This window comes from Brassica oleracea, chromosome C3 (genome assembly GCF_000695525.1).
Source record: "Brassica oleracea var. oleracea cultivar TO1000 chromosome C3, BOL, whole genome shotgun sequence".
NCBI lineage: Eukaryota > Viridiplantae > Streptophyta > Magnoliopsida > Brassicales > Brassicaceae > Brassica > Brassica oleracea.
Genome location: NC_027750.1, coordinates 54447350 through 54459960, shown reverse-complemented (window position 1 = coordinate 54459960; position 12611 = coordinate 54447350). Strand labels below are relative to the sequence as shown.

At 34.9% G+C, this 12611-nt stretch overlaps 1 pseudogene; it reads left to right on the top strand.

The window, feature by feature from the left end:
• The first annotated feature begins 9876 nt into the window (after positions 1-9876).
• LOC106332066 lies at positions 9877-11244 on the top strand (annotated as a pseudogene).
• Positions 11245-12611: the final 1367 nt, after the last annotated feature.

Genomic DNA, 12611 nt, shown 5'->3' with positions numbered 1-12611 from the left:
CAGTTTTTTGTTTCATATATGAAAATAAGATTAAAATATATATTTTAAACTTAATTATTAATATTTATAAACTAAAAATGTGAAAAAATTGAAATACGTTTAAGATTCATGGGTGTACCTTTTCAAAATTCAAATGTGATTTCAAGGTGCACCTGTAAAAAAAAATGAAATGACAAAAAATGTTAATGAAATTAAATAAAAAAAATAAACTGAAATAAAGAAAACCCCAGATATATTGCCATACCTTTGCTCGTTGCTTTGAAGTTGTGTCTGCAAAATTTTCCTCTTTCATATCTATTTATACACGAACAAAATTTCTGAAAGAAAAAAAAAATTAAACCTTTTTTTATTATTTTTTTTACTTTTAAACCACATCATGTGTTTTGTATAGTTATTAGAGATGAATGGTACCATGATTTCTGTTCCGTCATGCGTTTTCGTTGTTCCACTCATAACATTCAATACCTGAGAGGTGAATAAAATGCAAAGCGGTTCAGAATTTTGTACTGACACGATTCTCAATGGCGGTACAAATCATTTGAGAAATGCACTTTGCTTTTCATTTTAATATTTGTTGAATGGTGACTAAAACCCACTTAACCCAACAACCACACCCTTCCGGCAGTATACATTCATAGCCGACATCATTTACCCCTTTTACCTTTATTCTCCTTTCACATTCATTTATGGGTTTAATAGATATCTATATTCCTCATTTAAAATCATGTTACCTATAACTTAACGAATCTATTCTATTAAAACACAATTATGTCTAATTGATAAATATTAGGTCCAAAAATAATCTTTTATAACTGTCGATATTTCTACATTTTTCTAATTTTTTTTTGACAACAAAGCACCATGTTTCATTAAGCCGGTTCGAGCGGGTTAGTCTGAGCTAACCCTGGAGGAACGAAAGTGTTTACATGGGAGAATTCATAACCTTTCGCACGAGCTCCTTTAGCAAGGAGATCAGCACGAGAATTGAAATCACGATAAATAAAAGATAGGAAAATATGGTAAACAGAGAACGGAAATGAAAGAATTCATCCAATTCTGAAGCCAAAGCTGGCCAAAATTCTTCTTCTTCGATCATCTTAACCATTTGCAGCCTATCTGATTCGAAATGGATTGATTCATGCCCCATACGGAGAGAATTACCCATTGCCCAAAGCAAGGCCTGGAACTCTGCGTGGAGTGGAGAAAGGACCTGGTTTCTTCCAAAAGAACCCGAGATCGAGCTCTCATCTTCCTGATCCAAAACAAAACCCCCACCGAAAGTAGTATGGTTGGTCGCCCAAGATGCATCAACTTGACATCTCGGTTTGTGCAACCCCATCGTCTCCTCTGTTGGTAATGCTCGCTCTCTCGCCTTTCCTGCATTTGTAACTTCTTGCGCGACATACCACTCTTCACATTCTTGACTCGCCTTGTGAAGAGAATCCAAAGGCGAAATCTCTTTTCCGTTAAACAATTTATCATTCCCTGCTTTCCATAAGTACCATATGATCCATGGGAACTTGGCTAACCTTTGTAACGGGACCCCCTTTGCAGCGGCTCGGATCACAAGGAAGTCGAAATTTTCAACAAGTGACGTACACGAGAATTGTCCCGGACCTGTGGGGAGGTCCGACAGGGCCCACGTCTGTACCGCAGGAGGACATTCGAAGAGCAGATGGTTTATAGTTTCATCGTCACCTCCACACCTAGGGCACGACCGCTCGGTTCCACAATGCCGGTCCGCTAAACGGCTGCAGACCGGAACGCAACCTGTTAAGCATTGCCAGAAAAAATGTTTAATTTTCCTGGGTGCTTTCAGGTTCCACACCTTAGATAATAAGGGATTAATACTTGGCTCCAGAACTTGTTGCTCTACATTCTCTTCTTGTGCCAAAGATGCAAGCTCATACCAAGATTTAACAGTATATAAGCCTGATTTGGTATGTGTCCAGCAGAAGCCATCGGGTTTGATATGACGGCTAGGACGAATGCTCTGGATAAGCTTTACCTCATCAGGGTCACATATGTTTTGTATCAGGTCCATCTTCCACTCTCCTGTGCTGTGATCGATGAGGTGATTGACATACAGTTTAGGATCTCTCCATGCGCCATTATCTCTTAGCAGTCTAGGTGACTTTGTCGGGATCCATTTATCAAACCACACCAGTGTATTGTAGCCAGATCCAACTGTATGTCTCAGACCCTTATTTAAAAAATCTCTGGCTGCAAGCATACTTTTCCATCCAAACGAAGGATTATTCGAACTGCTTATCTCCAACGGGTTTGTGTGTCTGAAGTATCTACCCTTGAGTACACGGGCCAGGAGGGAATTTGGATAATGTAGTAAGCGCCAAAATTGCTTCGCAAGTAGTGCGAGATTAATGTTCTTCAAATCTCTGAACCCTAAACCACCTTTCTCAGCTGGTTTACAAATTTTGTCCCACGCCATCCAGTGTAGCCCTTTGTTATTCTCTTTAGTACTCCACCAAAACTTGGCTATAGCACTTTTAAGCTTGTTTAGGATATCTTGGGGCAGTAGGAAGCATGACATAACGTATGTGGGTAGTGCTTGTGCGACTGACTTTATAAGGATCTCTTTACCTCCTCTTGTCAAGAACTTTGCAGTCCAAGAGTTTATACGATTGTTTAATCGATCTCTAATAAACGCAAAGACCTGTCTTTTTGATCCACATATTTTCTCAGGGAGGCCAAGGTATGTCCCCATACCACCCTCTCGCTGAATCCCAACGGTTTCTTTGATCACCTATTTCACCTCTGCTGGGACTTTGCTGCCGAAAAGTATTGATGATTTGGACGTATTCAGTTGTTGTCCAGACACTAGACCATAGTTATTTATGATCTTCATCAACTCAGCACATTGCTGGACATCGGCTTTGCAAAAGAACAAACTATCGTCTGCGAAGAGAAGGTGCGAGACTGCTGGACTTGCTTGAGCAATTTTAAGCCCTGTTAATCTTCCTTCAGCTTCTGCGCCTTTGATCTGGGAAATAAGAGCTTCTGTCAGGATAATGAAGAGAAACGGCGACAAAGGGTCTCCCTGCCGGAATCCTCTAGAGGGTATGATGTTGCCCTTTGCTTCGCCGCCTAGTAGAACCTGATAAGATTTAGAAGATATACACCATTTGATCCATGCAACCCATTTCCTTGTGAAACCCATCTTGAGCATTAGAGCTTCAAGGAAATTCCATTCAATACGGTCATACGCCTTGCTCATATTCGTCTTGATAGCCACAAACTTCGATTTGCTAATCGGGTTTGTTCTAATAGCGTGAAAGATCTCTTGGGCGACCAGTATATTGTCCGAGATAATTCGTCTAGCCACAAAGGCCGATTGTGTCTCCAATATCAATTTCGGGAGAAATTTCTTTAGCCGTCTACATAAGATTTTGGATATGATCTTATAGCTTACATTGCATAAGATTATCGGTCGGAATTCACTCATCTCCTTTGGCCTATCCGTCTTGGGGATCAAACAAATGTTAGTCTTATTTAATCGACTATCAAAGGTTTCTGAGTTGAAAAACCCTTTGACTATATGAATCACCTCATCAGCGACTATGTCCCCAAAGGCTTGATAGAAGGTACCGGTCATTCCATCTGGGCCAGGCGCTTTTTCTGGGTTTATGTATTCTATGGCTTTCATAATCTCGGAATCCAGAACCGGTCTTATGAGTGATGTGTTCATATCAGGTGAGACCTGCGCGGTAATGTACCGGAGTGCATCCTCGGGATCGCTCGGAGAGGATGTAGTGAAGAGATTCTGAAAGTATGTGGTTGCCACTTGCTCAATGCCTTCGCCGTTCTCCACCCATCCACCGGCCAAGTTTCGCAGTTTGGTTATACGGTTTCTGCCTCTCTGCTGTTTTGTAACTGCATGGAAGAACTTTGTATTACGGTCTCCTTTTTTCAGCCAAAGGATTCTACTCTTTTGTTTCCAATACAACTCTTCTTCTCTAGAAGCTGAACACAGATTCCACTTTAGGTTCATCACTTCTTCACTGGTGAAACCATCTTCTGTCTGAGCCTGCTCAAGTAATGCCTTTATATCTTCAATCTTTTTTGCCGAGTTTGTCGGATTTGCCTTTTTCCACTTCGCTATAGCTCGTCTAACATTGCTGATTTTGAAGTGAAGCTCGCTGGAGTTATTTCTGGATGAGATCCCCCACCTATCTTTAATGGCGTCCTCCAAACCATCTTTACTCAACCATCTTTTATCAAACTTAAAGTTGCGTTGGATCCTTACATCTTGTGATTGAATCCTTGCCAAAACTGGCGGATGGTCTGACCCCAAAAGTTTGAGATACTCCACATTTGTATGGGAAAACAGATGGTGCCATTCTTCATTACCAACAGCACGATCCAGCCTACATTGAACCTTACCTGAGCTCCTAAAACCCACCCACTACATCGGGTTGCCTTTATAAGGGAAATCGATCATGCCACAGTTAGCCAACATCGTTCTGAAGGGTATAAACGAGGCTTCCTGTCTTTTCCGCCCTCCCTTTTTTTCTCCATTGTTCTTTATCTCATTGAAGTCCCCTATCATAAACCAAGCTTCTGTTCGCCCTAGGCTCATACGGGTAAGACATTCCCATACATATTATCGGCACTCAATGACCGGATCACCATAAACAAATGTCAAGAAAGTCTTGCGTCCTTCAATTGACGCTTCTATATCAATCATACGCTTATCAGAGTAAAAAATCTTGACATCAAAAGAATCCAAATAAAAAAGAGCTAGTCCACCGCTTCCCTTTAATTCCTATATTCTAGGGATTGATTCATAACTATCACGTTTATGAGAGTACAAATAAACCACCGGTACATGTTTGACTAACATCTATATAGTAACTACATCGCATTTATCCTTTTCACAAAGTAACTACATCGCATTTATACAGGACTAAGAGCATGTTTATTGTATGTTTTTTAGGTCGGGTCTCTTAGCGTAATATAAGATACGGTCACTTAGTTTTTAACTAAAAAAGCTAAGAGACGTTTCTTAAATAAGAGATATAAGAGACGTCTCTTAGCTTTTTTAGTTAAAAGCTAAGAGACCGTATCTTATATTATTCTAAAAGACCCAACCTAAGAGACCTTCAATAAACATGCTCTAACTACCCTTTTTTTTATGAAAACAACTACAGATTTTGTTACGGACAATATATATTATAATATTTGAATAATATATTTCAATAATATAATCAGTTATCTTTTTTTCTATAGATTAGTTAACATAATTAGTTACCAAAAATTATATTAAATTAAATAAATACTAAACATAAATATCATTACAAAAAAACAAATATAAAAATTAAATTTTCCAAAAAAATTTAAAACAAAAAATGTATTTGCCATTTCTAAGGACATGTTATAATCTAGTTCTTCATTTAAAATAAAGGTATATAGCTAACATGTATATTTGAAAAATATACAATCATAAACTGCCTTGAAAATAAAATATTTCCCCTGATTTTTTACAGATCTTTGTCCCTTCTTCAAAAAAATATTTCTTTTAAAACGCTCAAAAAATATTTCCATCCAAAACACTTTATTCGTTGTCAAAATTTATACTTTCAAAAATTTAAAGTGACTTTCAATTTAATTTTTTTTATTAACAGTATATCCATACTGAAAATATATTAGGTATATGCATATTAATATATATCCATACTGAAAATGTATAAAACATTTAAAGTGTTCAAAACTTATTCATCAACCTTATCCTATATACTATTTTCTTAAAAGTCTAGTCAATCTGGTCCTTTTTTGGTGTAAATGTTAATACAAAAAAAAACTGGTCTTTGATTCTTATATTTTTCACGTTCAATCTTTCTCTCTTTTTTGTCAGCTCTATTTTTCTATCCTACAGTTAATCTGATTATTTTATATGATTGTGTCATATATAGAACACACCCAAAACAAAATGGAATGACATTTAAATTACTGGAAAAAACAAATAGGATAAAAACAAAAACAGTCATCATGTGTATTGGAGATCGCCTTAAACATTAAATTATCTTATCGGTCAGTCCAACCACTAATTCGTCTTCTCGTCATTCCTTTGAAAGTTCCAGTCTTCTAGATATTGTGTCTTTGTTGAGAAAATAAATATTGGATCCTTTAATCATGAGTCTTGATTTTTTTTCTTGTGTTGATAAAATACTAATGGTTAAACAATGTTAAATACAGCTGCCGACTTGTTAATGAGTTCGCCACACCTTTCCTCATACGAGACTTGTCTGGCCGTCGGGACCGATACCACGAGTAGCAAACTTATTTGTTTAACTGGATTTATGTTACGTATTATTTCCTTGTTGAATGATGACTATAATTAAAGTATAATCTAACCCCTCAAAACTTATTTGTTTTGTGATTAGTAAAAAACTTTTGGGTTATTTAGTTGGGTTTGGATGTAGTTAGAAAATCCAATTCATTCTAACCGTTTTTATATCAAATTCAATCAGTTGTTTTCGCATTTCTTGGTCATCTCTATCTAGTAAATTTTACATTTGTTTTTCTTTGCTATTTTTAGAAGCTAAAAAGATTTTACAGAATCTTACAAATCGTCAAATTTACTACAATGTTTTTCAATAATCAATCATTCAATCTACAACATTGTTTTTCCAGCTATTCATGCGCATAAGTAAAACCTTTGATACGAATTTTCACACTAACATAACTTTTAATTTCGTGATATTACAATAGTGGTTATAAATAAATGGTGAAATTAACCAGTCAAAGCGAATTTAACCAAATTGTGATTTATCCAGTTCTCCTTCGCGCCCACGCTTTTACTAATTTGCACATATGGGTGACCTAACTTCTCTTGGTTAGTGCTAAAAACAAATGCAAACCAAAGCCAATGAAAGGATCCACGTCAACTTTCTTAGTTAAGTCCATTAATCTCTTACTAATTTTGTTTGACGAAGAATATATTACTTAAGTGTCCATCAATAATCTTTTTATTAAAAAATAGCTCTCCAAATTTTATCAAACTCTAAAAATTCTTCAATATATTGTTATTTAGAAAATACGAGGTGATATAGATTAAACATGCCTTGGTTCGTCTGGCTAACTTTATGAAAAAGACACATGGAAAGTTAGAGTTTTAGAGATGTTCAACGCAAGATAGAGTTTTTATTTTATAAACTATTTGTCGGTTCCCAATAATAATATTATTTTTTAAAACACGGTGGAAATAAAAATGGGTAGAAATCGTTGAATAGTTATGTCCCAACACAATCTGGCCAGATCAAAAGAACCGAATTTAAACAAGAAAGTGGAGATCACAATTAATCCAAAATACAAACTAGCTAAATAATACAATAAATTAAAAGATGCTAAAGGGCCAGTGTGTAGTGTGAGGAGGTTGAAGATTGGTAGGCAAGCTGACATGTCACCCATAACAGCCTTCTTCAGCAAAGCATGGAGTGGGAGACAATTCATGGTCTATTATTTAAAATGATATATAATCGCAGAAATAATAAATAAGTGAATATGCAAATGGATCTTGAATTAATCTATAGATTGTTTAAAGAGAGCCCGAGACTTCTCCTTTTTCTCTCTTCGTTTCTTAACGGAGATGAGATGAGACGAAGCTTTCTCTGGTGCTCTACCAGGGTGTTTTGATTCCGGGAGGCGGAGACTATTTCAGCTTCGTCGTCGTTGGCTTTTGATCTCGGGGAAGTAGAGGCTTCCGAAGCTCTGCGCCGCCAACAATAGAAATTTATTTTCCTTTGTGATGCGATCGATGGGTCTATAGCTTTGATTCTCTGGGAGTCGGAGGAGATCTCGACTGGGTCGATGACGATCTCTGTTGGTGGAGCTTAGGCATCGTTGTGTATGCTTGAAGCTAGTGGGTTTCTTTGCTTGTGGTTCTGTTTCTCGAAAGCCCCGGTGGTTGATGATTAGGATCTGTCGACGTCTTTCAGTTTGGAGAGATTGGTCGCGGTGTTTCCTTTGAATGGGTGCTTGGTGAATGTTCTCTTGTCTTCACGTTTGATGGCTTGATAATCGGATGAGATCTCGATAGGCGATGAAACTCTCCGATGATGTGCTAAAGCGATGAAGGAGGAGATGTTGTAGTCTCTGGTTTTTCTTCATCCGTTCGGTGGTTCGATGGGTTCGGTGTGCGGTGGTTACGGTGTATTCCGGTGAAACACGTGTTCGTTCGTTTTTCTCCGGTGATGACTCGTAGTTTGAGTCAAGATGCGGTGACCTAGTGACGCGTGTCCCTTGATGGCGAGGTGTCAACACGTGTACGTCCAAGTGAATTTCCCGATGCGTGGTAACGTATGGCGCCGATCGGGTTTTCTTTTTTGAGCTTAATTGTCCTTGTGTTTTGGACTTTCTGTTTAATACGTTTGGGTTTTATGCTGGGCTTAGATCCTTATGGTGTTGTATCTTTTTGTTGTGATACTTTTAAGATAAATGGAAATTTGAGATGGCAAAAAAAAAAAAAAAAAAAAGTGAATATGCAAATGCAGATAATAATAACACTTAAAACGATTTATAATCGTAAGAATATAATAAGTGAATTTGGATATGGAGATCACAATCCGGGTATTAAAGTTCACAACCACTGACATTGGTAGCTACCGACAAATCAAAAGTTTTAAAGAATCTAACATTTATTAGACTCAAATTCAATATGCTTTTAAATTACACTTTTGCAGTTTGCAGGTTTGAAAGGAATAACGTAGTGTATTATCAGAGTATATCATTCACGTAACATATACGTATTATCAGAGTATATCATTCACGTAACATATACGTTTTGAAGATTACTCTTTGTTTTGATCGGAACTTTCCTATTAAAAATAACTAGATCTCGATCCGCGCAACCGCGCAGATTTTTGTTTTCATTTATTTTTATATAAATATTTTTTTTCAATTATAAATTGGTATATATTATAATATATGTGTCTATCAATTTTTAAAACATAATAAGTTTACGGTATATTTTTTTTATTGAATAGACAAACTTTCACATGTATTGTATTTATATCTTCTTCTATATATATTTTCGGATTATTATTTCATTATTAAAATCGTAACTATATATATAAAGATTAGTAAAATATTTTTTTATTGTCATATTCAAAGATATTATAACATTTCACAAATTAGAAAGTTTTTTAAAAATTAAATTTTTTGCTTCATAGATTTATATTATCGAGTAAATAATTAAACATTTAGTTTTTGTTTAATTTTTAAAATAAACTATATAATTTAAAATTTGTTTTCATTGGTTTAAGGTAGTAAAGATTAATCATTGTTAGATAATATGATTTTTGTTATTTAAAAAAAATCTTTATAGTTTTAAAAGTTAACATCGACAAATATTTAAATATCTAACATATGAAGGTATAGTATTACAATATTAAATTATATATGTTTAATTTATACTATCTATAAATCCAATGGATCATCTATTGTTTAAATCCAATTATTGATAGCCCAATAAAAATTTCTGGTATGTCCAAAATTTAAATGATAAGATTATAGATTAAATGTAACATGACTTTCTAAGAATAGGTCCATTAAGTTTATTTTAAAAAAAATCACACATAAATCAAGGTTGTTACTTCTGTTTTAATATATAAGATGTTATTCAAAATATGGCAAAAAGATATTCAAAAGAATATCATACGGTCAAACTTAATATAGGAATTTGTGAAGTGGGAAGAATAGTTGCATTTGGTCAACCTTTGTAAATGAGAAAATAAAAAAGGCGAGAAATGGGCCATCATAATTTCCCATATTGTTTATCAAAAATACAAAAAAAAAAATCATAAGCAAAGATTAAATCATTTCTTTGATTAATTCTAATTATTAGCCACCCACCCATAAAACAAATAAATCAACAAAAAAAAAAAAACTCTCCTCTCCTTCTTAAGAAGAAGCTTCTTGGTTTCATTTAGTCCCAATTATCTTCCAAACTTCACCAAAAAACTTCTTCGTAAACAAAAAAATTCTTAGTATTAATCTTGAGATCTTGAAGCTTTTACTACAAAGATCATTTTCTTTTCTTCAGATGGGTCTTGATGATTCATGCAACACAGGTCTTGTTCTTGGTTTAGGCCTCTCACCAACGCATAATAGTTACAATTATGCCATCAAGAAGTCCTCCGCCACCGTTGACCACCATGTCAATCCGTCGTTGACACTAAGCCTCTCCGGTGAAAGTTACAAGGTTGAAAAGACGGTCTCCGGCGCCGGAGATCAGATTTATCGGCAGACTTCGTCTCACAGCGGAATCTCATCGTTCTCGAGCGGAAGGATCAAGAGAGAAAGAGAAGTTTGTGGCGACGGCGAAGAAGAGGCGGGGGAAACGCAGAAAAGAGTGGTGTGTTCGAGAGTAAGGGATGATCATGAAGACGAAGAAGGTGTTAGTGCTCGTAAAAAGCTTAGACTCACTAAACAACAATCCATTCTTCTTGAAGAAAACTTCAAAATGCATAGCACTCTTAATCCCGTATGATATAGTTAATTATTTCCTCTAATTAATCTAATCAAGTTTATCTTATTTACATTGATCTTATCTTGATTTCTTTTCTAAAAATTCACAGAAGCAAAAACAAGCTCTTGCGAGACAGTTGAGTCTAAGGCCCAGGCAAGTTGAAGTGTGGTTCCAAAACAGGAGAGCCAGGTGAATTACAATTGATTAAATTTTAAGAAAATTTTAGTCACATATATTACCCTTTTTCTTATATATATTTTTTGAAAATTAAAAAATTGGACAGGACAAAACTAAAGCAAACAGAAATGGATTGTGAGTTTTTGAAGAAATGTTGCGAGACTTTAACGGATGAGAACAGAAGGCTTCAAAAAGAGCTTCAAGATCTCAAGGCTTTAAGATGTCTCAACCTTTTTACATGCATATGCCGCCGGCGACGCTGATGGTGTGTCCTTCTTGTGAGAGACTCGGCAGTGGTGTTGCTGGAGGAGGCCGTGGAAGTACGGTGGCGGTGGATGGAGGAACGGCGAAGGGAGCTTTCTCCATCCCTTTTATTAATCCTTCTGCAGCTTGTTAATTACTTAATAAATTGTTTTTGTTTTTTGTTTTTAATTAGGAATAGGGGTATAGTTAGATAAGACTCTTCAACGATCCCACTTAAATTTTCGGTGGGATTGTCCATTGTTGGTTGATGAAGAAAAAAATAGTTTGTAATTATAGTTTTCAATTTTTAGCGAAAAAAAAGATATATAGTACCAGTACTTGCTAATCCATCTTATTTTATTCCTTTTTCAACCCTTTTTTTGGGTTAAATTCAAATATATCATTGAGAATATATTGTTGCTATATCCCCTTATCGGAACTACGCTAGGCGGTAACCCCGGATCAAGCAAATTACTGAAAAATTGAAGAATACTCAGAGATTACGCGAGACTTAGTTTTAAATACAATTTAATATATTTATAATATATTTAGATAATTTAAACATGATTTATTACGTCTTCCTTAACAAATTATTGTTTTTCACGCGAATATAATATTTTTTACTATAATTTTTATCATAAGCTTATAACTAGCTAGATATGGGTCCTAATTTCAGTTCACACTTGCAATGACAAACTACTAAACAGATGGCTTCGCTCCTTCCTTGAATTGAAAGGTCTTGTAAGCGTTCTTGCCTCTTATATTGATTCTGTTAACAAATAAGACAGTATATATATTTGTATACGTAGAATTCATTTGTTGACAAAAAAAAAAAGAATTCTTTTATATTTTGCAATTACAAATTTGGTAAAGGTCTATATCTCTACTAGCCGTCCATCTAAATGAGACACTGGTGCCAACTGGTTTTATTTTTCAACCGTATAACCAAAAATGGAAATGTAATTGTTGGAATAAATTTCCTACCAAGAAATAAAACACTTATAACTAAATCGATGAAAAATCTGAAAACTTGGAGAAGGTCACGGTAGTGAAAAGAAAAATTGAAGAAAGTTATTTAATCCGGTAAGCCAAACCAATCAACATAGTAGATACACTATTGTTTCTATGTCAGAAAAAAAATGAAATAGTTTTAAATTACATAATTATTAATTTTGGCTCCAGAGACAATGGTTTTGTTATTAGATTATCCAACAGTAACAGAAACTGAAAAATCTTAAGTGAGGGAGATAAAGGGTGTGGGGTTAGGAGGTTAGCTCACGTGTATTGATACATCTCCTTAAACTTAGACCTTGAAAATTTATTCAGCCCATAACAACAATAATAAATCATTTATAAAAGAAAGCTTAAACCTAAACGTGTTCAGATATGTGTTCAAATATCATCCAATAAAAAAAAACAGAATCAAATTATGAAACTTAATAGCAAAGAAAAGAATTCTGTTTTATGAAAACAAAAATGAAGATAAATAATATAAAATAAATATAAAAATGTTCTTGAAGATTTGAAGTAGTGAGATGATCTGTGTTTAAGGGGCAAGGTGGGACATGCTTCACATGATTTTTTCTTCATTTTTTAAGATAGATATATATTGGATTAATTTTACGAATTTTTCATATTTATTCTTTCATCGAGGATATCTGCTGCCATCTTCATCCGTAAACCTTGAATATTTTTATGGTTTATC